Source organism: Schistocerca cancellata, chromosome 6 (genome assembly GCF_023864275.1).
Source record: "Schistocerca cancellata isolate TAMUIC-IGC-003103 chromosome 6, iqSchCanc2.1, whole genome shotgun sequence".
Lineage (NCBI taxonomy): Eukaryota > Metazoa > Arthropoda > Insecta > Orthoptera > Acrididae > Schistocerca > Schistocerca cancellata.
Window position 1 is genome coordinate 321,261,374 of NC_064631.1, and position 26,237 is coordinate 321,287,610.

Below are 26,237 nucleotides of genomic sequence, written 5' to 3' on the forward strand. Positions count from 1 at the left end.
GTCTTCAAAATATTTCACAAGACTGGAAAATTCAGATTGTTCGAAATGTTTCATCATTATGATGTTTTACTCGGTCTTGTGTAGCTTGAGACCAATATGCTGAGAGGAAGGCATGATAAAAATCTCCTTCACTGTGACAATCGTGAATGACCGATCGCATTCTTACAGCTGGTTCATTCTCCAAGTAGCCACACATAAATTCTAATCTGTGCTCTAATGACCAGTTGGGAGGAAAACAACGAGAGAATTGATGGAGCCACGCTTGTGGATGAACGTCGTTGCCAGAATTCTTAAATGTTTTAAATTTACGTGTAGTAATGAACAGCTTATAGCAAAATCATCATGTCGGCGAGTCGCATATCGGTCATTGTTACGTCGTTTCGGCGGTTCCATTTCAAAATTCGGTGCACCTTGCCAATTTCTTTCATAATTTCCATAATGCGCTGTGTTATTATTTTTTGGCTGTTCCGTATTTCTATGTCCCTCTTCCCGTATTGGGGCGCGAGTGTCCTCGGAAATACGTAATTCTTGTATTACCTGTATCAGCTGATCTTGTACTTCCCGGATTTCTCTTTGGCGTTGCGTATTTATTTGATTCTGATTTTGTTTGAATTTCCTAATTTGTTCGCACTCTTCTGTGTCATTAAAGACTACCGGTTTTGTGTCATTCAGATTATCATCTACCTTTGTAGATAAATTATCTAGCTGATCCGAAAGTTCAACTACTTTCTCTGATAATGAACTAATTTCCTCCATGTGTCTTTCTGAACCAGTTTTCAGGGTATCTGCTGTGTCCTTTAAGTTTTCCTGAGTTTTTGCAAGTTGCGTAACCGAATCGGTAGATGCAACTGAGTCAATTTTAGCTTGCAAGGTCTCATGATTTTCATGAACAATAGTTTGCAGTTCTTTTATGGGTGCTTCGTGATTCTGTAATGCATTCTCATGCCGCGAAAAAATAGGTTGAAAATGCTCACAAATTTGTGTTTTTGCGTCACTACAGACCTTTTGACATTTCGATTCGATGTTATGTAACTCAGTGGTTAAATCTTCACGTGTTTGTTCAAGTGTGGTGTCTAACTTTTGAAGATTTTGTTCCATTGTGTCTAACTTTTGAAGATTTTGTTCCATTGTGTCTAACTTTTGAAGATTTTGTTCCATTGTGTCTAAGTTTTGCTGTGTTTGTCTCTGATTTTGTTCCATTGTGTCTAACTTTTGAAGATTTTGTCCCATTTGTTTCTGATTTTGTTCAAGCGTTGTGTCTAACTTTTGTAGCCTTTGTCCCATTTGTTGTATTAACTGTAATAACAGTGCACTGGTATCTGAAACATGTTCCTCAGTGCTATTCGGAAGTGCATTTAAACCGGCAATATTCACATTTTGAAAAGCAGAAAATGTGTCTTGATTTAACGGTGAGGAAGCAAAACCTGAATCTACAGTATTTGCAAGATTGTGTTCTGTCATTTCGGAATCCTGAGGCGAGCTGTTGCCGACCGATCGATCGATAATGCTTCCCTGTTCACTAATTGTTTCACTACCTACACCATTATTTGACGCCCGCTCCATTTCCCTATGCACAGTTACCAAATTACTACTTTGAGTACTTGTTAATTCATTACATGGTGGCGTTAACACACTGCTTTCGTCTTCACTGTTATTTCTCAGTTTACTTTGGAGCCTAGTATTACGTTTTTCACACGCCATTATTGTAACAATATTTCACACGACAACACAGAAAAACACAATTTGAAGAGCAAAAATAAGAGAACACATTAACATAGCACTGAAAGTAATATCTAGTTAATTGCAAGAGCAGCTGCGAAATACTTGGTGCAAATCTACATGCATGCAACAACTGTTTTACTGTACAACAATGAAAGACTGCAACTACAAAGGAGATTCTCTCTACAATTACGCAATAGCAATAAACAAAATCTACACTAATTACACAAACTACAAGAAAAAATCAGAAGATTCCAGTGAGGTATCCTCGGCTAAGTGTCGACATAAGAAACGTCCCCTTTGAACAATTATACAACACTGTGCTTAACCTGACACACAATATTTTTAGCGCAACGCAATCTGACTTTCAAAAATCCCTACAAAAGAATGGCCCTGACTAACATTAACCTATACCTTTCACAAATCACTTACCTCACAAAAATCTTCATTACTCGAACTACTGCAATACAGCGAGCGCCACTACTGCCAGCTAAATAACAGATTCAAACTACGGAAAGCACTAACTACTGATAGGCATAGTTAGCAAATGAAAGATTTTAATAGAGAACAAGCAATGTATTTACCTTAATAGTCATAATATATATAGCAGTTCATGACAAATTTCAAAACTCCGCCATCTCTCTCCCCACATCCACCACTGCTGGCGGCTCACCTCCAACTGCGCAACGCTACGCGCTGTTCACATCCAGCTGACGCTGCCCAACACTACAATGGCAGACAACAATGCAAACTAGCCACTGACTGCACACAGCACAGCCAGTGGTTTTCATACAGAGAGCGCTACGTGGCGGCGGCGTTACCAATATAAGAACCTAAACAGCCTACTTACACTCCTATCTCACTCATTTGTTACATAGTTTAGTTCTTAATTTCTTTGCGTGTTTTTGGTACTTGCATTGTTTAATTCATAAATTTCGGGCGTATTATAGTATTTGAGAGTTGTAGCATCGCGTTTTAGTACCTGAATTGTGTAAAATCGCGTAGTCTTCTTCCGCCTTCGAGCAGTGTGTCAGCAGTGTGCAAGTAGCAGCATTACTGCATTTACTAGGCAATCTTGTATTTTAATAACCGTTTAAATTTTGTGTCGATTTGTTTGCGCTCTCTGTAGATTAGTTCAGACGTTCTTTGCACAACAGTTTTTAGAATGGATAGGGACTGCAACTGCTGTGTTCGGATGCAGGCTGAGTTGGCATCCCTTCGCTCCCAGCTTCAGGCAGTGTTGGCTTCGGTCACACAGCTTGAGGCTGTTGCCAATGAGCTTCACTGTCGGGGTCCGGATGGGGTTTGTCGTAGACGGTCAGCTCGTCCCACGCATCCCACGATCGAACTAAGACTGTGTTTGCCCGGGATACTGCCCGCATTGAGGCTGATCCCTCACCTGTGGTAGAGTGGGAGGTCGTCTCAAGGTGTGGCAGGGGGCGAAAGACATTCCGGAGGGCTGAACGGAAGGCCTCTCCAGTTTGTCTGACGAACCAGTTTCAGGCTCTGTCTCAGGCTGATACTGATCTTCGGCCTGACATGGCTGCTTGTCCTGTTCCAGAGGTTGCCCCTCAGTCTGCAAGATCCGGGCGGTCGCAGAAGGTGGGCTTACTGGTAGTTGGGAGCTCCAACGTCAGGCGCGTAATGGGGCCCCTTAGGGATATGGCAGCAAGAGAGGGGAAGAAAACCAATGTGCACTCCGTGTGCATAACGGGGGGAGTCATTCCAGATGTGGAGAGGGTCCTTCCGGATGCCATGAAGGGTACAGGGTGCACCCATCTGCAGGTGGTCGCTCATGTCGGTACCAATGATGTGTGTCGCTATGGATCGGAGGAAATCCTCTCTGGCTTCCGGCGGCTATCTGATTTGGCGAAGACTGCCAGTCTCGCTAGCGGGATGAAAGCAGAGCTCACCATCTGCAGCATCGTCGACAGGACTGACTGTGGACCTTTGGTACAGAGCCGAGTGGAGGGTCTGAATCAGAGGCTGCGACGGTTCTGCGACCGTGTGGGCTGCAGATTCCTCGACTTGCGCAATAGGGTGGTGGGGTTTCGGGTTCCGCTGGATAGGTCAGGAGTCCATTACACGCAACAAGCGGCTACACGGGTAGCAGTGGTTGTGTGGCATGGGCTGGGCGGTTTTTTAGGTTAGATGGCCTTGGGAAAGTACAGAAAGGGCAACAGCCTCAACGGGTGCGGGGCAAAGTCAGGACATGCGGGGACCAAGCAGCAATCGGTATTGTAATTGTAAACTGTCGAAGCTGCGTTGGTAAAGTACCGGAACTTCAAGCGCTGATAGAAAGCACCGAAGCTGAAATCGTTATAGGTACAGAAAGCTGGCTGAAGCCAGAGATAAATTCTGCCGAAATTTTTACAAAGGTAGAGACGGTGTTTAGAAAGGATAGATTGCATGCAACCGGTGGTGGAGTGTTCGTCGCTGTTAGGAGTAGTTTATCCTGTAGCGAAGTAGAAGTGGATAGTTCCTGTGAATTATTATGGGTGGAGGTTGCACTCAAAAACCAAGCTAGGTTAATAATTGGCTCCTTTTACCGACCTCCCGACTCAGCAGAATTAGTGGCAGAACAACTGAGAGAAAATCTGGAATACATTTCACATAAATTTTCTCAGCATGTTATAGTCTAAGGCGGAGATTTCAATTTACCAGATATAGACTGGGACACTCAGATGTTTAGGACGGGTGGTAGGGACAGAGCATCGAGTGACATTATACTGAGTGCACTATCCGAAAATTACCTTGAGCAATTAATCAGAGATCCGACTCGTGGAGATAACATCTTGGACCTACTGGTAACAAACAGACCTGAACTTTTCGACTCTGTAAGTGCAGAACAGGGAATCAGTGATCATAAGGCCGTTGCAGCATCCCTGAATATGGAAGTTAATAGGAATATAAAAAAAGGGAGGAAGGTTTATCTGTTTAGCAAGAGTAATAGAAGGCAGATTTCAGACTACCTAACAGATCAAAACGAAAATTTCTGTTCCAACACTGACAATGTTGAGTGTTTATGGAAAAAGTTCAAGGCAATCGTAAAATGCGTTTTAGACAGGTACGTGCCGAGTAAAACTGTGAGGGACGGGAAAAACCCACCGTGGTACAACAACAAAGTTAGGAAACTACTGCGAAAGCAAAGAGAGCTTCACTCCAAGTTTAAACGCAGCCAAAACCTCTCAGACAAACAGAAGCTAAACGATGTCAAAGTTAGCGTAAGGAGGGCTATGCGTGAAGCGTTCAGTGAATTCGAAAGTAAAATTCTATGTACCGACTTGACAGAAACTCCTAGGAAGTTCTGGTCTTACGTTAAATCAGTAAGTGGATCGAAACAGAATATCCAGACACTCCGGGATGATGAAGGCATTGAAACAGAGGATGACACGCGTAAAGCTGAAACACTAAACACCTTTTTCCAAAGCTGTTTCACAGAGGAATACCGCTCTGCAGTTCCCTCTCTAAATCCTCGCACAACCAAAAAAATTGCTGACATCGAAATAAGTGTCCAAGGAATAGAAAAGCAACTGGAATCACTCAACAGAGGAAAGTCCACTGGACCTGACGGGATACCAATTCGATTCTACACAGAGTACGCGAAAGAACTTGCCCTCCTTCTAACAGCCGTGTACCGCAAGTCTCTAAAGGAAAGGAAGGTTCCAAATGTTTGGAAAAGAGCACAGGTAGTCCCAGTCTTCAAGAAGGGTCGTCGAGCAGATGCGCAAAACTATAGACCTACATCCCTGACGTCGATCTGTTGTAGAATTTTAGAACATGTTTTTTGCTCGATTATCATGTCGTTTTTGGAGACCCAGAATCTACTATGTAGGAATCAACATGGACTCCGGAAACAGCGATCGTGTGAGACCCAACTCGCTTTATTTGTTCATGAGACCCAGAAAATATTTGATACAGGCTCCCAGGTAGATGCTATTTTTCTTGACTTCCGGAATGTGTTCGATACAGTTCCGCACTGCCGCTTGATAAACAAAGTAAGAGCCTACGGAATATCAGACCAGCTGTGTGGCTGGATTGAAGAGTTTTTAGCAAACACTGGTAGCAGTTACTTCTGTAAAATATCTGGGAGTATGCGTGCGGAACGATTTGAAGTGGAATGATCATATAAAATTAATTGTTGGTAAGGCGGGTACCAGGTAGAGATTCATTGCGAGAGTCCTTAGAAAATGTAGTCCATCAACAAAGGAGGAGGCTTACAAAACACTCGTTCGACCTGTACTTGAGTATTGCTCATCAGTGTGGGATCCGTACCAGATCGGATTGACGGAGGAGATAGAGAAGATCCAAAGAAGAGCGGCGCGTTTCGTCACAGGGTTATTTGGTAACCGTTATAGCGTTACGGAGATGTTTAACAAACTCAAGTGGCAGACGCTGCAAGAGAGGCGCTCTGCATCGCGGTGTAGCTTGCTCGCTAGGTTTCGAGAGGGTGCGTTTCTGGATGAGGATCGAATATATTGCTTCCCCCTACTTATACCTCCCGAGCAGATCACGAATGTAAAATTAGACAGATTAGAGCGCGCACGGAGGCTTTCAGACAGTTGTTCTTCCCGCGAACCATACGCGACTGGAACAGGAAAGGGAGGTAATGACAGTGGCACGTAAAGTGCCCTCCGCCACACACCGTTGGGTGGCTTGCGGAGTATAAATGTAGATGTAGATGTAGAAACACAGTGGTGAGGTAACTATGGTCGTAGACAAGATCACATACACCATCATACAAACAAGGGATCTTACAAAAAGTAGATGTGTTGAAATGAAATATAATGAAACGAAACTTGAACGATAAGCAATATGGAGCGCTCTAATTAGTTTTCACTTTCACATCTCGGTATAATTAAGAATCAAAATTTGCATTCAGAAACGCGTTGGTTCCTTAGAGACTTTTAATTATGGTATCAGAACCTTTAATTTTATTCATTCTAAAATTTTAATTATACCCAAGCACCAAAAATAATATACTGAAAGTCACAACTTTTTGCTTGCATTAGATCGCTGTGCTTACTGTAGATGTGTAGTAAGATAACATAATGATAGAATGAGCTGGAGAAATGATTATATTCAGCGTTTGTGAGTCACTAATAATGGCTCAAATAACTCAGACGTTATGGCAGCTCTTGAGTTGAAAACCACACAGTGTTACATTAAAACAAAACGGTCCTGAGTTTTGGCGCTAAGAGCAATAAAAAAACTTACTATTAGTTTTGTTGAAGCGTATTTTGATGTTTTTGTAACCATGAGAAGTATCCCCGAACTCCATAGTTTTTACCTTATTTAGTGATTGTTACGAAGTCGCGGTCTCGTCAGTAAGCCGCAGGTTGTTACAAATAATTCCAAACTTAGTGAACGTTTAGTGCCTAGTGATTGACGGGAAATGTTTGTCTAATACCTTAAGCGGTAGAGACACATCTGCTGTAAATATTTAACAGTTAGCAGGACCGATTAGTGCAACATGTGCCAAGGGGTTTTAGGGTTGGTCACTAGGTAGTGAAAGGAATGAAACAGAAAGGTGAGTAGAGACAAACATGAGTGCTCGATGTAATTTCCTCCCAACTGAAAGTCCAATAACTTAACAAATTCGTCATATCCTACTAACAATGGCTTGTCATTCTCAGATTTTCTACAACAGCAAAGTAACGCAAGTGATAGTACTGCAAGCTCATGTGACACGAGTGAAAGACTGAGGATGATAAGGATATAATTCAAAGCTAAATGAAACTAGGTCGTACATGATGTTTAGTTGCAGAAATGGGAGCAGCGTACTTCCATACAGAAGGAAATATCGTCCTACGTAGGAAATAGAGATGCACATGTACATTAAGCAGTAATAGATTGGAGGATGGCAACATTGTTCCATCTGTCAACTTTTCTTACCGAATTTCTCTTTACAATAAGTGGCATTACCAGCACTGGAAGTTGCCCGCCAAATTTATGTACATTGCACTAACGCAATTCGAACATTCAGGTGTTATCTTGAGGCACAAAACACTGAACAGCTGGCTCACATTGGCCATCCACGGTCAACACCATCAACCGACGACCAGTACTTACAGTTTCCGGTTTTAAATTTTCCGCAACAAAGACGCAAGTGAGAGATACTAACTACCCATGTGTCGACTCAGATTGTACACGATAAATTAGGTCTGCAGGTGTCCATTAAAAACGGAAGAAAAGTGTATGTTAGTTTCAGTTCGCCAAAGTGTGCAGGATTTTTCTGGTGTCTGATGCTGATAGCCGGCCGTGATGGCCGAGCGGTTCTAGGCGCTACACTCTGGAACCGCGCGACCGCTACGGTTGCAGGTTCGAATCCTGCCTCGGGCATGGATGTGTGTGATGGCCTTAGGTTAGTTAGGTTTAAGTAGTTCTAAGTTCTAGGGGACTGATGACCTCAGATGTTAAGTCACATAGTGCTCAGAGCAATTTGAACAATTTTGATGCTGATAGATCGTGGAATAGGCTAAGTATCAACGCGTGTCTCACGCATGCAGTCCCACACATTCAGCAGACACGTGAGTTGTGGGTCTGTATCATGCACAGATGATGGACGCCTCCCATTTATTTCCTTCGGATCATTAATCTTCTTACTGGTTTAATGCATTTCAACACGATTGCACCTCCTGTGCCAGCTTTCACAGAGCACGGTGTCATCAACGAATTTTATTATTGATATGGTTCACTTTGAATTTTAAACTCATTCCTAAATCCTATGTTTTTGGTCCTCATTGCTTCTTTCACGTATGGGCTGAACAGTAGTGGAGAAAGACTACTTCAATTTTACTCAGTCTTCAAATCTTATACACCGTGTTACAAAATTAAAGTATCGCTTTTCCCAGACTCCGTAATTGTCTACCTTCTAGACGCATAAGTTTTAAATTTGTCTCAAAAGAGCCTACAACATTCCCCTGTAATTGTGTAAAAGCTTGGAACCTGCACATCACGTTGGGGCACAGGTGACACTTCAGACAGCAATGTGACGACAAATACGAAAAAAAGGCGACGGCTCAGAAGTTCTTGTGATCTTAACGGTGAGTCGATGATGTCACATTGGCGCCGAAGTTCACCATAATTCTGCTCAATGCCACCGTGGACGCGTCACACAGTCGGAAGATATTGACTTCCCCAGTTACTCCATCTTTTGCCGCCTCTGGGATGGAGGTCAAAACCGTTACCCCCAGCATTAAAATCACGTTTTTTTCTTATGTGTGGCCAAAGGTAAAATTTCAGGCACACCGCCTCTCAGAATCGACAGGAAAATGCCTCAGGGGGTGGCATAAAATGCGTCAATGGAAACATCTCTTTTGGTGGGCCATTCATGTAATGGGACACCGTGTAGCTCCAATCCCATTGAACGTGATCAGACTCATTTGGAGGGAAAGACGACTGCAAATTTTGATCTAGTCTAGAATGTGGAACCACTAGGAACTATTCATAACCATTCGACGGAATTTGAACATGATCCGAAACAGCAAAGGGGTTTTATCCTTCTTCAGCACTTCTGTTTCACACTCTGATGTGGCGGAGGGGCTACATAAGATGTGCGTGAACAGAACGGCAAAGTGTCTCTCTGAGACCCCCACCCCTCCAGTTAGACAACATCCTCGGTGCCTTATACGCACCTTTGTTGAGCACATTAAAAAATTCCCCTGGCGGGAATGCCGACACCAATCTCGAGGGTGCTCTGACGTCTGAAGGTAGGAAAATTCAACATGAAGGGTGTCGAATGGGTTGCGTAACTCTGAGCGCTAGGGCCGCAGAGAGGGTAAGTGTGTGTCCAAGTTCCTGGAAAGTATATCTGTAACTTTCCCAACATTGAATAGTGGGTGGTACCGACACTTTTGCAGAACTTGTGGGCAGGGAGGGGGCATGGCGTCTAGGACGCTTTGTAGTTTTGCTCAGGGATATGTTAATATTTATCTCCCCCCACAATCGCGCCACTCCAGGACACAAAAAGGAGGTGAGTGGAAGCAGAAATGTCCTTTGTTGCTTCGGATCACAATCAGAATCATTTTTACTTGTCCCTAGTAGGTCCTCCCTGTACAAAAAAGGAACAATTGCTGTCGCACTACACTCCAAAGGGATCCGATCACGTTCAGTGGGGTTTCATCCCCAGGATATCTTTGGGGGCTGAAGCGTCCAGACGGTGGTATCAGTGTCGAATGTTGTCAAGTACGTCATCTTGTTGCTCATCGCAATGCGAACTGTCATTTTCGGTCGCGAAGTGCCGTTCCCCGTCACAAGGCAACGGGTGTTGTCACTGTCGACCTTCACGCCACCCCCTGAGGCTTTTTCGTGTCGATTCCGAGCCGCGGTGGGCCTGAAATATTTCCTTCGGTCATTCACAAAAGAAAAGTATGATTAAAACACTGGCTGTCATGATTCTGATCTCCTACACAGAGGCGGCAAGGAAAGTGTGAATCATGGGCAAAAGTGTGTGTGCATACCTTACCACTGTGTGTCACGTCCACGGTGGCGTTGGACAGAATTGCGTTGAAATTTGATGCCAATGTGATACCTCTAACCCACATTAAAAATCACATGAACTTCTGAGCTGTGGCCGTTTTTACCGCATGCGTCGACACCTTGCTGTTTGGAGAGTCGCTGAGCGCTTAGGTAAAGCTGCAGGGCGCCATGTTTTTGTATCGTTGTACAGGAAGGTATAGATACCTTTATAGCCAAATTACAAAGTTGTACGACTGAATGGGAAACAATAACGGGGCTCAGTAAAGTGATCTATCAATTTTATTGTGCACTGTATTTCCTTCTTGGTTTTCATAAATTCTGCTTGTACTTAGACGGCTCAGGATTTCAAACATGTTGCACTAGTCTACCTCGTCGTCTGCTTTTTCTACATTCACAAATCTTATGAAGCCGTCGTGATTTTTTGAAGTCTTATCTTCCCTGAAGCCAAACTGTTCGTCAAGTAACAAATCGTCAAATTTCTTTTCCATTCTTCTGCATATTATTCTTACCAGCAACTGAGATGTATGGGCTGTTAATCTGATCTGTGAGATACTTTCCACATTCAAGTGTCAGTCATATCTTCAGGATTATGAAGATCATATTCTTCATAGAGTCCGATATCTCAAGCCTCATATATGCTACAGTTTACCATGAACGACTTTTTCCTTCCACTTCCACTTAATGATTTTACAACTATCAACCCAATCCTATCTAGGCCTTCTTCCTTGTTGATCATTAATCTCCCATAAGCCCGTAACTTATAAGAAAACGCTAATTCTATCTTTGAAATCGAGACTCATTTCTTCTTCAGTCATGTCAACAGACACATTCTCAATGATTTCTTTTCATCAGTAGAATTCCATTCACCCTACTAATGTTGCGACTAATCCTCTCAAAGAAAATTTACTTTTCAATAATTTCACATTTGTGCAGCAATCATTTCGCTATAGGTTCCATGCACTTCCTGTTTCTTAATTTTTAAGTGTCTTATTTTGCTGCTTTTTTTCTGGGCATCCAAGTACTTTCTTCCTTTACTCAACAACAAAGTACGCTGCGTCCTGCTGCCCTTAACTCTGTCTACTACTTCTTTTTCTCCTCCATTGCAGTGTTCAAATCCCCCCTGATTGCAGGACTTTCATCTCCCTCGTAGCCCTCACATTCTCTCCTCTCACTGTAGTCATTTGAGGTCTACACAATATCGAAAAACAACTCTTCAATGTATCCCACAGAAATACGGTAAACATTTTCGTATGCGTCTGTGTTTGGACATTACAATGCACTGGAGCATGGAGCGCATGTAGTGTACACCTTCCACCAGCAGGCACATTTAAGTTCCGTGGGATGACCTGGGGTATATGCTGACGCGAATCCGTGTGAACATGCTTGAGCTAGCTGAAAAGTGCTGCGCATCACAGCAGCATCTCACCAATTACCCAGCCGATTTATGGATGCTTGCTAATGAGCACCCAGGTATTTTATAATGATCAGGGTGCAGCAACTCAGAGATTAATACGAGGGTTGTCCAGAAAGTTAGTTCCGATCGGTCGCGAAATTGACACCACAGTAAAAACTCGATGACGCTTTGCACAGTTGTGTTGGGTAATGTCTCTAGTATGACCGTAGATCGCATGAAGACGCTCTTTTCAGTTGTGAGCGCACTGTGAGTGAGTAAAGGTGCCTGGAACAACGATGTCTCCCGCCAAGTAGGACGGCCCGCTGAGGGGCTTCGCCTTAATGAATACAGCCCGCCTAACACAACTGCCACGCGCTTCCTTCTTCATGGCAATTCTCAGCCGCACTCTGCAGGGGCAGTGAAGACGCTCCTGCAGCCTTTCCGATGGGAAGTCGTAGATCACGCACAACACAGCCCTAACTGGCTCGTCCTGAGTATCATCTCTGTTCACATGAAATTCTGGATACGAAGACAACACTTGGGCTCAGGCTGCACGGTATAGAACGGCGTAGATAATTATCGGAAAGCACAGGCGGCTGTCTTCTATGACGATGTTGTTGCAAATTTGGTATAACACTACGACTATGTAGAGAAGTATCTGGAGAGTGTAGCTCTTACAAATAAAATATTTCTGATTTTCCCTGTGGTTTCCATTTAGCGACCGATCGGAACTTACTTCCTGGACAACCCTCGTATCACCGAACAACAGATTTTGATTTCACATATGTACAAAAATTTGCACATTTGATAGACTGCCTTTATTTGGCTTATTCTTTTCTTATTTCACAGTATGCTTTTTAGATTGAAATGGCTTATTTTTTCATTCCTGGTCACCTTGAACCTATGCTCACACGAGTTAGAGGATGTGCAGTTGGTGCAAATTTTCATTTGATTAGTTCACGTCTGGAACTCAGCGTATTATAGACGTGAGGTTTAGATAATGATAATTTCATTCAGTTAAAAACTGGAAGCAATAAAATATGTCATTGTGAAACAAATTAAAAAAATAATTCGACAGATAATATTCGAAACGAAAGCGGCAAAATGTTAACGAGACAGCTAGTACAACTTCACCGAACGATGACTTTGTGCTGGAAGTAGCAGCGGAGAGAGAAAAACTGTAGCAACACACAAGAAGATATTATAGAGTATGCAAGCAGTGGTGGAACAACAATGATTTAAAGATTGCCATAATCGAGGATAATAGCTTCATACCATTTGAAATTCTTATTGCCAAAAACTTTTACTTATAGATCCATTTTCGCCATTGAAACATTCCCCTCAGAGGCTACAGAGATTTTATTTATGTATAAAAATATATTCCTGCCCAAGCGAATAATACCGAATGCCAAACGTTTTGTGGTATGCATCATTTTCTATTTTTCAAGAGGATTCAAATAGTTATTAACGTTGTCTCCCCTAGAACACATTAAGGTCAAAGTAGGTAGTGATAAACAAGTTAAATAATTACTACTGGAGGAGAACAGAAATAGCTCGCACAGAAAGTATTGACTGGACAACAGTGAGTAATGAAAACAATATGTGGTCCTCACTTACAGTTATCTTGTAGGTCCCTCTTCAAGAAGTTAAGCACTTCCACTGCATTCCTCAATACATGTTGTCACTAATGAAATTCGCCCTACAAAATCATCACAATTTGAGAAGAGTAGCGACATCCTGATCATCATCACACATTATTAAGTATGTCAGTGGCTCACATGGGATTACAACATGAATCCACAAGACTTTTTTGTCTTTCCATCACATAAAGTTCCTGTAGGAAGTTATGCAAATTTTAAACCTTGTGTACAATTACATCCTCTGAACATCTCCTTACGTGCCACTGAGGAATTTTTATTTAGAAACTGGCAGCTTATAAAAAAATAAACAACTTTCATGTGTAGTTGTATAAATGGGACTGAACACTTATCGGATCATTAATGTTAAATTGAGACCATGTTCCAGTAAAGAACTTGTAAATGGCCATCATGTAGCCATCCATGGGAATCAGTTATGTGTGCTGACTCTATCCACTCCTTTTCGATAAAAAATTTCGTTCAAATGGTCTCCGGTACCTGTAACTTACTAACCAACCAGCAATTATTACTGCTGGTAACCGTTACCATCACAATTTCGTTATTTTTCCGCATTCATCGGTCAGTGTCTTGATTGCTTCCTTGAAAGTAAGTGAAACATTGGCACTCGCATCCGTTTTTTCTCAATACAAACTGGTATACACTTATTTTTAATCTAATTGCCTTTGTGGATATTCTAGGTGTTATCATCTCTTTCTGTCTTGAGAAATTCGGTAGATGGAACTTGATATTAAAGTGAACTGAACATTGGTTCGTTGGATCTAGTCTGATTTTTAACCACATATCTTGTCCAGAAGGAATGAACTATAATCCTGACCTTTCCTGCTAAGTGACTGTAGCAGCAATGCGTACTGTTGATGGGAAACAGGAGATTTCAGTACGGTTGGGATAACCCACACTGGTATGCCGGCTGCTGTCTCTCTCTCTCTCTCTCTCTCTCTCTCTCTCTCTCTCTCTCTCTCTCCCTCTCTCTCTCTCTGTGGACACACACCGCTATGCCCGTTCCATATATTCAGGTCGCTGTATTAAATAGGTTGAAACAATAGACACATATTGCTGAACTACCATAGAATCCCACACAGTGTCCCATTTCACTCTTGTCTGCGGTATAGAGTCAATGGTAAACGACGCGTGAGAACAAGAGAACGTAAACTAACTTCCAATAGTCTGTTCCGGACCGTTACAGATGACGCTCGATATGTTTTTATATTGGATCAACCATATTTTCTTCAGAGCCCGTCGAAAAATCCCACAATATTCTCGACGGGTAGCCGTTCTTGAAGAAGCCGTGGCTACTGCCGTTGAGTCTATCTCGTTACCGTTTGTACCAGCTGCCTGTGCAATCTGTCGTTATGACGCTACCATCTCCAAATTTCCACCATGTACTCGTACCTTTCTTCGTCTGTAGAAGCGGTTTCCTTTTGTTACTGAAAATAAGATCCCACAAGGACAAAATTTTAATCAAAGTATCCCAGAGTCACGTACGTACTGGAGTATTAGTTTGGTATGTTCAGGAATGAAGTGAGTAATTAACGAAGGTATCGTTTTGCCCTTATTATGTAACTACACACATCAAAAAATTTTTTGCACCTCCCTGGTTCCCAGAACTCCTGAAGATAGACGTTGACTGTGAATATTGTATCACAGACACAGTCACTTTGGCTGTTCAAAGATGTCACTGAACCCACCCAAAGACGTAAACAACCATGCATGAGCAGCACCTACTAGACGGAGTGGGTCGCCAGCCGATCAGTTCCAGTCATTCTACCGTGAAGGAGGTACATGGCTCGTGGCGTCTGTAATTCAACCATGCCTAGACGGTCAATACCGTGGTTCGATCGCGTCCGCATTGCTACTTTGTGCTAGGAAGAGCTCTCAATAAGGGAAGTGTCTAGGCGTCTCGGAGAGAACCAAAGCGATGTTATTCGGACATGGAGGAGATACAAAGAGACAGGAACTGTCGATGACATGCCTCGCTCAGGCTTCCCAAGGGCTACCACTGCAGTGGGTGACCGCTCCGTGTGGATAATGGCTCGAAGGAACCCTGACAGCAACGCCACCATGTTGAATAATGCTTTTCATGCAGCCACAGGACGTCGTGTTACGACTCAAACTGTGCGGAATAGGCTGAATGATGAAACAACTTCTCTCCAGACGTCCATGCCGAGGTCCAGCTGCCGGCCGAAGTGGCCGTGCGGTTAAAGGCGCTGCAGTCTGGAACCGCAAGACCGCTACGGTCGCAGGTTCGAATCCTGCCTCGGGCATGGATGTTTGTGATGTCCTTAGGTTAGTTAGGTTTAAGTAGTTCTAAATTCTAGGGGACTAATGACCTCAGCAGTTGAGTCCCATAGTGCTCAGAGCCATTTGAACCATTTTTCGAGGTCCAGCTTTGCCATGCAGCGCGGCACAGATGGGGCCAACAACATGCCGAATGGACCGCTCAAGATTGGCATCACGTTCTATTCACCTATGAGTGTCGCATATGCCTTCACCTGACAAGCGTTGGAGACTGTGTTTGGAGGCAACCTGGTCACGCTGAACGCCTTAGTTCAGTGAGTGCAGCAAGGTGGAGGTTCCCCGCTCTTTCGGGGTGGCATTATGTGGGGCCGACGTACGACGCTGGCGGTTATGGAAGGCGTCCTTAACGGCTGTACGATACATTAATGCCATCTTCCAAACGATAGTGAACCACATAGGTAGCATGTTGGCGAGGCATTCGTCTTCATGGACTACAATTCGCGCCCCCATCTTGCACATCTTGTGAACGACGTACTTCGACTACTGTGGCCAGCATGTTCTCCAGACATGAACCCTATCGAACATGCCTGGGATAGGTTGAAAAGGGTTGTTTATGGGTGACGTGACCCACCAACCACCCTGAGGGGTCTACGCCGAATCGTCGTTGAGGAATGGGACAATCTGGACCAACAGAGCCTTGATGAACTTGTGGATAGTATGCCACGACTAGTACAGGCATGAATCAATGCAAGAGGACGTGGTACTGCGTATTAGAGGTACCAGTGTGTACAGCAGTCTGGACCACCGCCTCTGAAGGTCTCGCTGTATGATGGTACAAAATGCAATGTGTCGTTTTCATGAGCAATAAAAAGGGAAAAAATGTTGTTTATGTTTATCTCTATTCCAATTTTCTTTACAGGTTCCGGAACTCTAGGAACCGAGGTCATGCAAAACATTTTTTGAAGTGTGTATTATGACTACGCTGCTACACTATTGGAACTTTTTGTCAGAACTTGCGAGAGACGATTGTTGGTTACTCGTCGCTACCTTGCAGACCGGAGACAGTCAAAGTATTCTAACAATTATTATCATCGTCACCACAAGAGAATTAATGTCTGCTAGTGCGGAAATCACTTCTCTGCATCCTTTCTTCTGCGTTTCGTCAGTATGTGTCCACGTTCCTCCTGTATCTTTTCTGATGTAAGCAATCTAACTTCCATTTTGTCTTTTGCCTCTTTCAGACTACTAAAGAGCGCACTTGGTTCATAAACCGTCAATTCGCCTCGCTACATGTTCCAACCATCTCCATTTGATTCTCATCAGTCATAAGTAAAGACTTTACGTCAGCCGCTTCCCTGACCAATTCGCTTATTTCCCTGCCTCTGCTAGTAATTCAAAACACAAGTCTCTCCATGATTCAGTAACCGTTCCAGGGCTTTTAAATTATTCAATTCCATGTATCATTGCTGTATGCCAAAACTGGTATATTCAAAACACAAGTCTCGCCATGATTCAGTAACCGATCCTGGGATTTTAAATTATTCAATTCCATGTATCATCGCTGTATGTCAAAACTGGTATATTAAAATTTCTTTTCCTAACGAAACTAAGTTTTGCAATTCCTGTTCATCAAAAGCGTTTTCGGTCAATGTTGGTCTTATTTCCATTTAATTCACAGTCAGTTCAGTGGTTATTTCCAGTTGCCCTAAACATAAAACGTCATCACCTCAGATATCATCGTAAACTTATACTAATTTCTTGTCGGTGTTTTCATGCTACATTACTTTAATCTCTTGGTAAGTGATTTTTAAGCGGGCTTCCTAACAAGTTAACTTTCTCCACTACTTTTTAAATTTTATTGACACTATAGATTAACAGCACAATGTCAACAGAAAACTGAATGTGATTTAGGTATGTTACAGCAACATGAAATCCTTCTTTTCCAGTTCTAGGACTTCTGAGTATACTTTTAGCATATAGTTTACAGACCTATCAAGCAATAAAATACAGATGTTGAACAAAACTGTTGAGCATGTAACTGAGCAACATACAGCTGAACTAAAGTTCGTTAATTGACTATAGGTGTATTTATTGGAGTCCATGTAGACTAGAGTTTACAAGGATTTCAATAAATAAAGCAATAGAAGATTAATAAGCCTTAGTTCAGCTATATATTCGCAAGTTTTATTCATTTCAACATCAATATTTTACTGCTTGAAAGTTTCACAAACCATGTATGAGTATTTAGCTGTGGCTGTCCTTGGATTAAAATTATCTGTAATACTTTTAATAATAGGAAATATCACTTCGTGTGTCCTCTTTCAGTTCTACATTGGCCATTGTGTATTTCAAGTCTGGTGATAGCTATTGCATTTACATATACACTGATGAGTCAAAACATTATGAGACTGAAAGCCGCCCAGTGGTGTTGCAGGCGTTTCATATTGCAAGGAAATTTTTCCATCCTACACGGCACATGTAGAACACAGTTTACCACATCTCTCACTGGCGGCAACACAGAGACCGCTGGACCAAATCGGCGTTTTCTGTGTCGGCGGAGTTCCCAAAATGTATGGCTAGTCAGAAGCAAAGTCCAACCATAACTAAAGCACCGTTAGTGTGCGCAGACAGTTTAAGGAGCGATCCGAATCGGAAAACGAAAAGACAGCAAGGCTAAGTACTCTACTACCAATAGCACATATGGAAGGCTTCAGAAAATAGCGAGAGCTGCCGGACAAGTATAGAGCCGCGGCACTCTACTGAATGGCTGTGGCATTCGAGCAGCATTCTCAACCAGAAACCCTAGGAAAACACTTTAAAAAATCGTGAAAAACGATGCTTGGAGCAGAGCTGTGTGTCAGTACAGAACGTGGGCAGTGGAGAAGACACAGATGAAAACATCGAAAGTGGTCTTATGGGAGCTGTTGAAGATGTGATTGACTGAGTAAAAAAGGATCCTGCGACAAGGACAAAAAATATTCAACAAAGAACGTAATGAAACCGAATTGTAAGCGAATCATTTGTTGCTGAAAAAAATATTGAAAATATGGTAGGGGGAAAGACTGGCTCTAATTATGTAGGCAGATATATAATGATATTGGATCCAGCAGCTTTTCTAAAAAGCAGAAACTGAACGTTTTCAAAATCTAACATAAGTGGTTATGATAAAACGAACGATCTAGAATTCATACCGGATGTATTCCGAAATGAAAGGATATGTAAATGAAATGTGAAATGTATTTGTGATATTGCCTTACAAAACAACGGGAAGCGTGTTTTTCGAATGTTACGTCGGATTTATTTTCGAATACATTGCAATGCGTAGGCGAAATTAGAACATTGTGTTCCCAGAAAGCACTCAGTCGTGGCAAACGCGTTCAATAAGTTAAGGTACTAAACCTGTGTTGTACAGGTACTGACTCGCTTTGAAAAAGGGCCACAGTTCGAAATCACACTACATACAGCTGCTTCGCTACGCCAGCGCAGCAACTCAACGCTTTGCGCTCTCTCTCTCTCTCTTTCTCTCCCTCTTTCTCTCTCTCTCTCTCTCTCTCTCTCTCTCTCTCTCTCTCTCTCTCTCTCTGTCCCCTCTCTCTCTATGCAAATGCAGCTGTCGCACGGGACTGCACGGTTCTCGTTTCAGCAATTTTTATTTCTGACTCATCGTGTTACGCCAACGCGAGTCTCCCTGCTAATTGACCGAAAACATTTTTACAATATATACACTCCAGGAAATGGAAAAAAGAACACATTGACACCGGGGTGTCAGACCCACCATACTTGCTCCGGACACTGCGAGAGGGCTGTACAAGCAATGATCACACGCACGGCACAGCGGACACACCAGGAACCGCGGTGTTGGCCGTCGAATGGCGCTAGCTGCGCAGCATTTGTGCACCGCCGCCGTCAGTGTCAGCCAGTTTGCCGTGGCAACGGAGCTCCATCGCAGTCTTTAACACTGGTAGCATGCCGCGACAGCGTGGACGTGAACCGTATGTGCAGTTGACGGACTTTGAGCAAGGGCGTATAGTGGGCATGCGGGAGGCCGGGTGGACGTACCGGCGAATTGCTCAACACGTGGGGCGTGAGGTCTCCACAGTACATCGATGTTGTCGCCAGTGGTCGGCGGAAGATGCACGTGCCCGTCGACCTGGGACCGGACCGCAGCGACGCACGGATGCACGCCAAGACCGTAGGATCCTACGCAGTGCCGTAGGGGACCGCACCGCCACTTCCCAGCAAATTAGGGACACTGTTGCTCCTGGGGTATCGGCGAGGACCATTCGCAACCGTCTCCATGAAGCTGGGCTACGGTCCCGCACACCGTTAGGCCGTCTTCCGCTCACGCCCCAACATCGTGCAGCCCGCCTCCAGTGGTGTCGCGACAGGCGTGAATGGAGGGACGAATGGAGACGTGTCGTCTTCAGCGATGAGAGTCGCTTCTGCCTTGGTGCCAATGATGGTCGTATGCGTGTTTGGCGCCGTGCAGGTGAGCGCCACAATCAGGACTGCATACGATCGAGGCACACAGGGCCAACACCCGGCATCATGGTGTGGGGAGCGATCTCCTACACTGGCCGTACACCACTGGTGATCGTCGAGGGGACACTGAATAGTGCACGGTACATCCAAACCGTCATCGAACCCATCGTTCTACCATTCCTAGACCGGCAAGGGAACTTGCTGTTCCAACAGGACAATGCACGTCCGCATGTATCCCGTGCCACCCAACGTGCTCTAGAAGGTGTAAGTCAACTACCCTGGCCAGCAAGATGTCCGGTTCTGTCCCCCATTGAGCACGTTTGGGACTGGATGAATCGTCGTCTCACGCGGTCTGCACGTCCAGCACGAACGCTGGTCCAACTGAGGCGCCAGGTGGAAATGGCATGGCAAGCCGTTCCACAGGACTACATCCAGCATCTCTACGATCGTCTCCATGGGAGAATAGCAGCCTGCATTGCTGCGGAAGGTGGATATACACTGTACTAGTGCCGACATTGTGCATGCTCTGTTGCCTGTGTCTATGTGCCTGTGGTTGTGTCAGTGTGATCGTGTGATGTGTCTGACCCCAGGAATGTGTCAATAAAGTTTCCCCTTCCTGGGACAATGAATTCACGGTGTTCTTATTTCAATTTCCAGGAGTGTATATCCTCCACTAATTTCCTGTTCCCTCCGCTCCCTGGCTCTTGTGCATCTGTTGGGTAACATTCAATTTTTATTTCAGACTAACGCCCATTATGGACGCTTAAGCGTACTTTAGTGTAAACAGTGCATTGAAAAAAGTGGTCGCTGAATTAGAAAGCAAATTTTTGACGACCCATCTGCCTAAAATTCATTTGGGACTCGGTGGATCGAAATCATATATTCAGTTGCTCAGCGATGGTACTGGCGATGATGGTAGATAAACAGAACATGAAGGAGAAAAATATGAAATATTGAATTCAATATTCGTAAATTGCTTCACTGTGGAATAGAGATACGATTCTTGGTGTCAGTCATCATACCATTCGCTGCTCCGTGAACTGTCATAAATCCGCTTCAGTGTTTATACCTATGTTTGGCGGATACCTCTCTCGGGGAGCGGCATTTTGGGAGAAGTCCTTACTGAATCTCAAGCTGGAGTCTGTCTGATGCTGGTAACATGCATTAATGTGTAAAACCTTCTGATTACTTGCATAATATAGTGCTGACTCATCTTTAGAACGAAATCTGCGTCGATTGGATTCGACAGGTCCTTGGTAATTTTCAGAGGGTTTGAAGTACTAAATGTGTAGCCACAGGTCACGCAAACCACATAAACTACCGGCTGGTGATTCGTGTGCAAGGAGGTTGTGCGTAATTGCGTCTGGACTGAGTTATATCGGATTCAGATCAGACAAATGGCCCTATGAGTTCACTGTGATGCTACTCAAACCGTTGTTGGTAACATAAGAGTGCTATTGGAATTCCACAGTTAAATGTAGAAAAGAGAGCTGAGACGCGGAAAGAGTACAATGAAGTCGTCAATGAGGGGGAGGACGTTATTTGATAACGTGACAGATACAGGAGTCGATAGGGGAGGTGTAGGGTATATAGGGTATATAGGAGAGATATAGGGTATCCACTTTTAAAATCAGAAATTAGCTCGGGAAGACTTAAAATCAAATAAGACATAAGGAACAGGTAACATTTCATCAGAATTTCTAAAATCATTGTGGAAGTGGCAACGAAACGTCTGCTCACATTGGCGTGTAAAATATATGAGACTGGCGATATACCATAAGACTTTCTAAAAACATCATCCACACTATTCGGAATATTCCAAGAGCCGACAAGTGCTAATTATTGCACAGTAAGCTTAACAGTTCATGCATCCAAGTTGCTGACAAGAACAGTAAACAAAAGAATGGAAAAGAAAATTGAGGATTGTTAGACGATGATCGGTTGAGGAAATTTAATGGCACCAAAGAGGGAATCCTGACGCGGTTGCTAATGGAAACGAGATTGAGGAAAAATCAAGTCACGTTCATAGGATTTGTTGATCTGCAAGTAGAGTTCGACGGTGTAAAGTGGTGCAAGATGGTCAAAATCCTTAGAAAAATAGGGGTAAGCGATCGGGAAGGTGTGATGATGTACAATATGAACAAGAACCAAGAAGGAACAATAAGAGTGGAAGACCAAGAACGAAGTGCACTGATTAAAAGGTTGTAAGGCAAGGATGTAGTTTTTCTCCCCTACTGTTCAATCTATTCGTCGAAGAAGCAATGACTGAAATAAAGACTTTTGTCCATTATGAATAAGACTCACTGTGACTGTTGCCTTTTCATTTGACTTCTATTTCTATTATCACATAACCGTTTTGAACCACCTAGTTATTCATCATCACATGATACATATGCAGCAGTGTGGGAGTCGTGTAGCAATGGAGAGATGTATAAGCGAAACATGTAAGCAGTGAGGATGGCGAGAACTATTCACATTATAAGAGCGAATTACTTGCGTTACTTACAGTTATTAGTATAATTTTGTTGGTTAGTGGTACATACAGTATTCTGACACACATAGTGAATGTTTTCCAGTGACATTAATTTTACGTCTCTTCAAACACTTAGCCACAGGTAACACGTTACACATGCTTTACAAAACATAAGTAAACCACCATTATAGTTAAAGTCATGCCAAAGTGTCTCTTTGTTCAGATCTTGTAATACACACCGGTGACACTTAGTATGTATCTACTGTATTTCTCTACTGCAAAAATAAAATGTAGTTATAGGCACCATTGGCATGTGTTATTTAGAAAATCTATCAGCCAATGAGTCTGGAAGATCTTACATCTATAATTTTAATACTGAAATTTCGTTTCAGATTTCATTTACCTATTGTTTAACTAAGATTGGTGAACACTTATGAAGTAAACAATAATCATCACAGCATTACTTCTCCTTTTAATAATGAAATGTTAAGCAGGGTGTCACATGGGAGGAGAAGATTTTATGTGTGTGAGTGTGTTTGTCTATTAGAAGGTGAAAGTGATGAGTACGTGAGTCAATGTGCCAGAGGGAAGGTGAGAGAGGGGGGAGAGGTAGAGGTGGTCTTTTCTTTTGTTTTGAGTTATTTAATTTTTCGACTTTAAAGATTCTTTGAAATTTCGGAAAAACAGATTATTTGCTAAGTCAATTTTTTCTGGTGTAGGGTGATTTATTGATATGGGCGAAATGTTCTAATTGTACCAGGAGATCCATTTTTATTCCTTTGTCTGCAATATGTAGGATATGGAGGTTTGTTCTGATGTTTATAACTGAATGACTGTTTTTGTTTGGTGGGTTGCAAAACTGGATATACTTAAATTTTTTGAACGTAGTGAATCTATGTTGTCTTTGTATCGAATTTCTTTCATACTGTTGGCCCTATGCAGTAGCAGGAACCGCTATCGCTGATTAATTTATATATACCAGATTTGTGAAAAGGTGGCGTTGAGGTTTTAGTGTTGTGAACTATTTTGTTGGTTGTGTGGTAACGTATTTTACTTTGTGTAATTTAAAAAGTCCAAGTGAATGTTATGGGTAGCACTACATTGTCCCCACAGGCCTGTGTCGCGGCGCAGTGCATATTTTGAACTGTCATGAGTTAATGGCCTATTCAGACACAATGATCAACGTCGAATAACAAAAATCGTGATTTATCTAACTAGGTGATACTTTTCCACTGGTCCACGGTCGAATCGCTATAGTCCCATGCCCACACCGAGAGAGGTGGCGAATTGGTTAGCACACTGGACTCGCATTCGGGAGGACGACGGTTCAAATCCGCGTCCGACCATCCAGATTTAGATTTTCCGTAATTTCCCTAAATCGCTTCAGGAAAATCTGGGATGGTTCCTTTGGAAGGACACAGTCTACTTCCTCCGCCGCCCTTCCCTAATCCGATGGGACCGATAATCTCTCCGTTTGGTCGGCTCGCCCAAATCACCCAGCCAACCCATGCCCACTGCATTCGTAACTGGCTATGTGACTGGGTCGATATGGGAGCTCGAAAGGGTTGTCGGTGCTCAACGCATGATCAAGAATTTGCGATGAATTGTGTGCTCTTAATCACGTGTGGCTACACCAGCTTTGTTCTGTCATCACACTCGCTATAGATCGCCACCCGTTCTCGTTTATAGACTCCGTAAGCCTCCGGTATACACATTCTGTGCTGAGGACTAGTCGCCATACACCTCATCGGCTACTCGTACTCGTGGTTTTACAGTCCTTCAACCACTCTCCGAAGACGCATACGGCAATAGGACGAGAATAGCCCGTCATGTTTGCTGTGTCTGAGGTGCTCTTCCCCAGGTACTAGAACGGGACAGCCTGCAGTTGTTGAAATCGGTTATGTTAGTAATTTTCCTATTTTTGGGCCAGTACGGGCTCTACAACGATTTCCCATTTGTCTTTTCTCCGTCTATATGATGTCTGATGGTGTCATGTGCCCGCTGCCCCACCGGAAGATGTTCACTCTCGCAGTGGGCAGTGTTCATAATGCTTTGGCTCATCAGGGTGAATGCAAAGTTACGCGTCAAGCACATTTTTATGTGGCATGGTCGTTAATGGAGAGAGTCACCTACAGAATTTCCAGAAACCACGCATTCGTTTGCAGTTCATCAAAATGTGTCTGACGATAACTATGCCAAGTGTATATGTGATTGACATATTCCTTTTTGTACGTAAGTAAAAGGAAGATGTATATTCATTCGTGCTAGTGGCTAGTAGTACTAAGCCAAGTACTTACACTAAACAAACACCTTGGTAGCAACTATTTTAATTTTTATTTTAATGTGTCCAGGTTGTGTTTTGTGTTCCACCCCCCCCCCCCCCCCGACCACCGTGCCCTGCCTACTTCTCTGAAATAATTTATTACAGTCTCTCATGGATACTAGAGAAATTGACAGTTATTCACTGAGTCTCTGGCAGTTATTACTTCTGCGACTAACGATGAAAGAATATATCGTGTGCTCAATCTGATGCGTGACGACTGCAGTTTACATGTGTCAGACTACCGATTACTGTCCTCAGAGTCAAAGTAAACTCAATACGTTCCTTTACTCTAAGTTCAACAGACGCTACGAAAGTATTAATGGTTAAAATCATGATTCTGACGGAGTTGTAGATTTTATCGTAAGTAACTTAAAACATCCTTTTTAGTGACTGAGATTTTCAAATGATGCTGAGAAGTAGGTAAAATCGCCGCAAAATGAAGGACTAAACTGGTTGGTCATGTTTCACCAATAAATATATATTTTCAGGGATGGCGTACAGTCCATTTAAAGCCGTATTAGAATAGAAAATTCAAGGAAAATGACTTTTTCTTTTTAGGTCGAAAGTGAGGAGAGAGAGTGAAACACATTTTTGTTAAGTGACTGCAAAGAAACTGCCATGGAAGGCCGCGAAGTATTGTTAGTTCGTTGCCGCTTTGTAAAGCGGAAATTACTGTTCCGAGCTCTGCCTCGAACATTCGTTTGTGTTTACAGGATCCCAGTGCCGAAAAAGTCGTAAATTTTGTCTCCTCGGAGAGAAAGTGCCTAGTTCAATGAATGGGAACAGGAAACGTGTATTTCGACTAGCATTTCTTTGCAGACGTCGGCTACAATTCAAATGGTAACAGTTTCGACGTACTGTTTTATTTTTCTGACTGATTTTATGTGACCTGCCACTATTTTCTAACTTTCCATTTCAGAATTTAAGAGTAGGAAACGCACACACTGCTATGAATTCCTATTTCTCTAAACTCTTCGTTTCAGAAGAGTACTTGCACCCTACACAGTCAATTATTTGAAGGTTATATTTTTCAGTCTCTGCAATCCCCTAATGTTTTTACCATTTACTGCTTCCTCTAGTATCATGGAAGTTATTACCCAATGTTTTAACACATGTACTGTTACCTCCTTCCTTCTTGTCAGAGTTTTCCAAGATATTCTTTTCCCCTCCGATTCTGCGCAGAACCTCCACATTCCTTACCTTATCGGTCTACCTGATTTTCAACATTCTTCTGTTGCACCACATCTCAAATGCTGCGATTATCTTCTTTTCTGGTTTATCCACAGTCCATGTTTCTGTAACATACATTGCTGTGCTCCAGATGTACTTTCTCAGAAATTTCTTTCTCAAATAAGCCCCATGTTTGTTACTAGTAGACCTCTCTTGTTCCCGAATGCCCGTGTTGCCACTGTTAGTCTTCTTTTGATGTCCTCCTTGCTCCGACCGTCATGGGTTATTTTGCTGCCTAGGTAG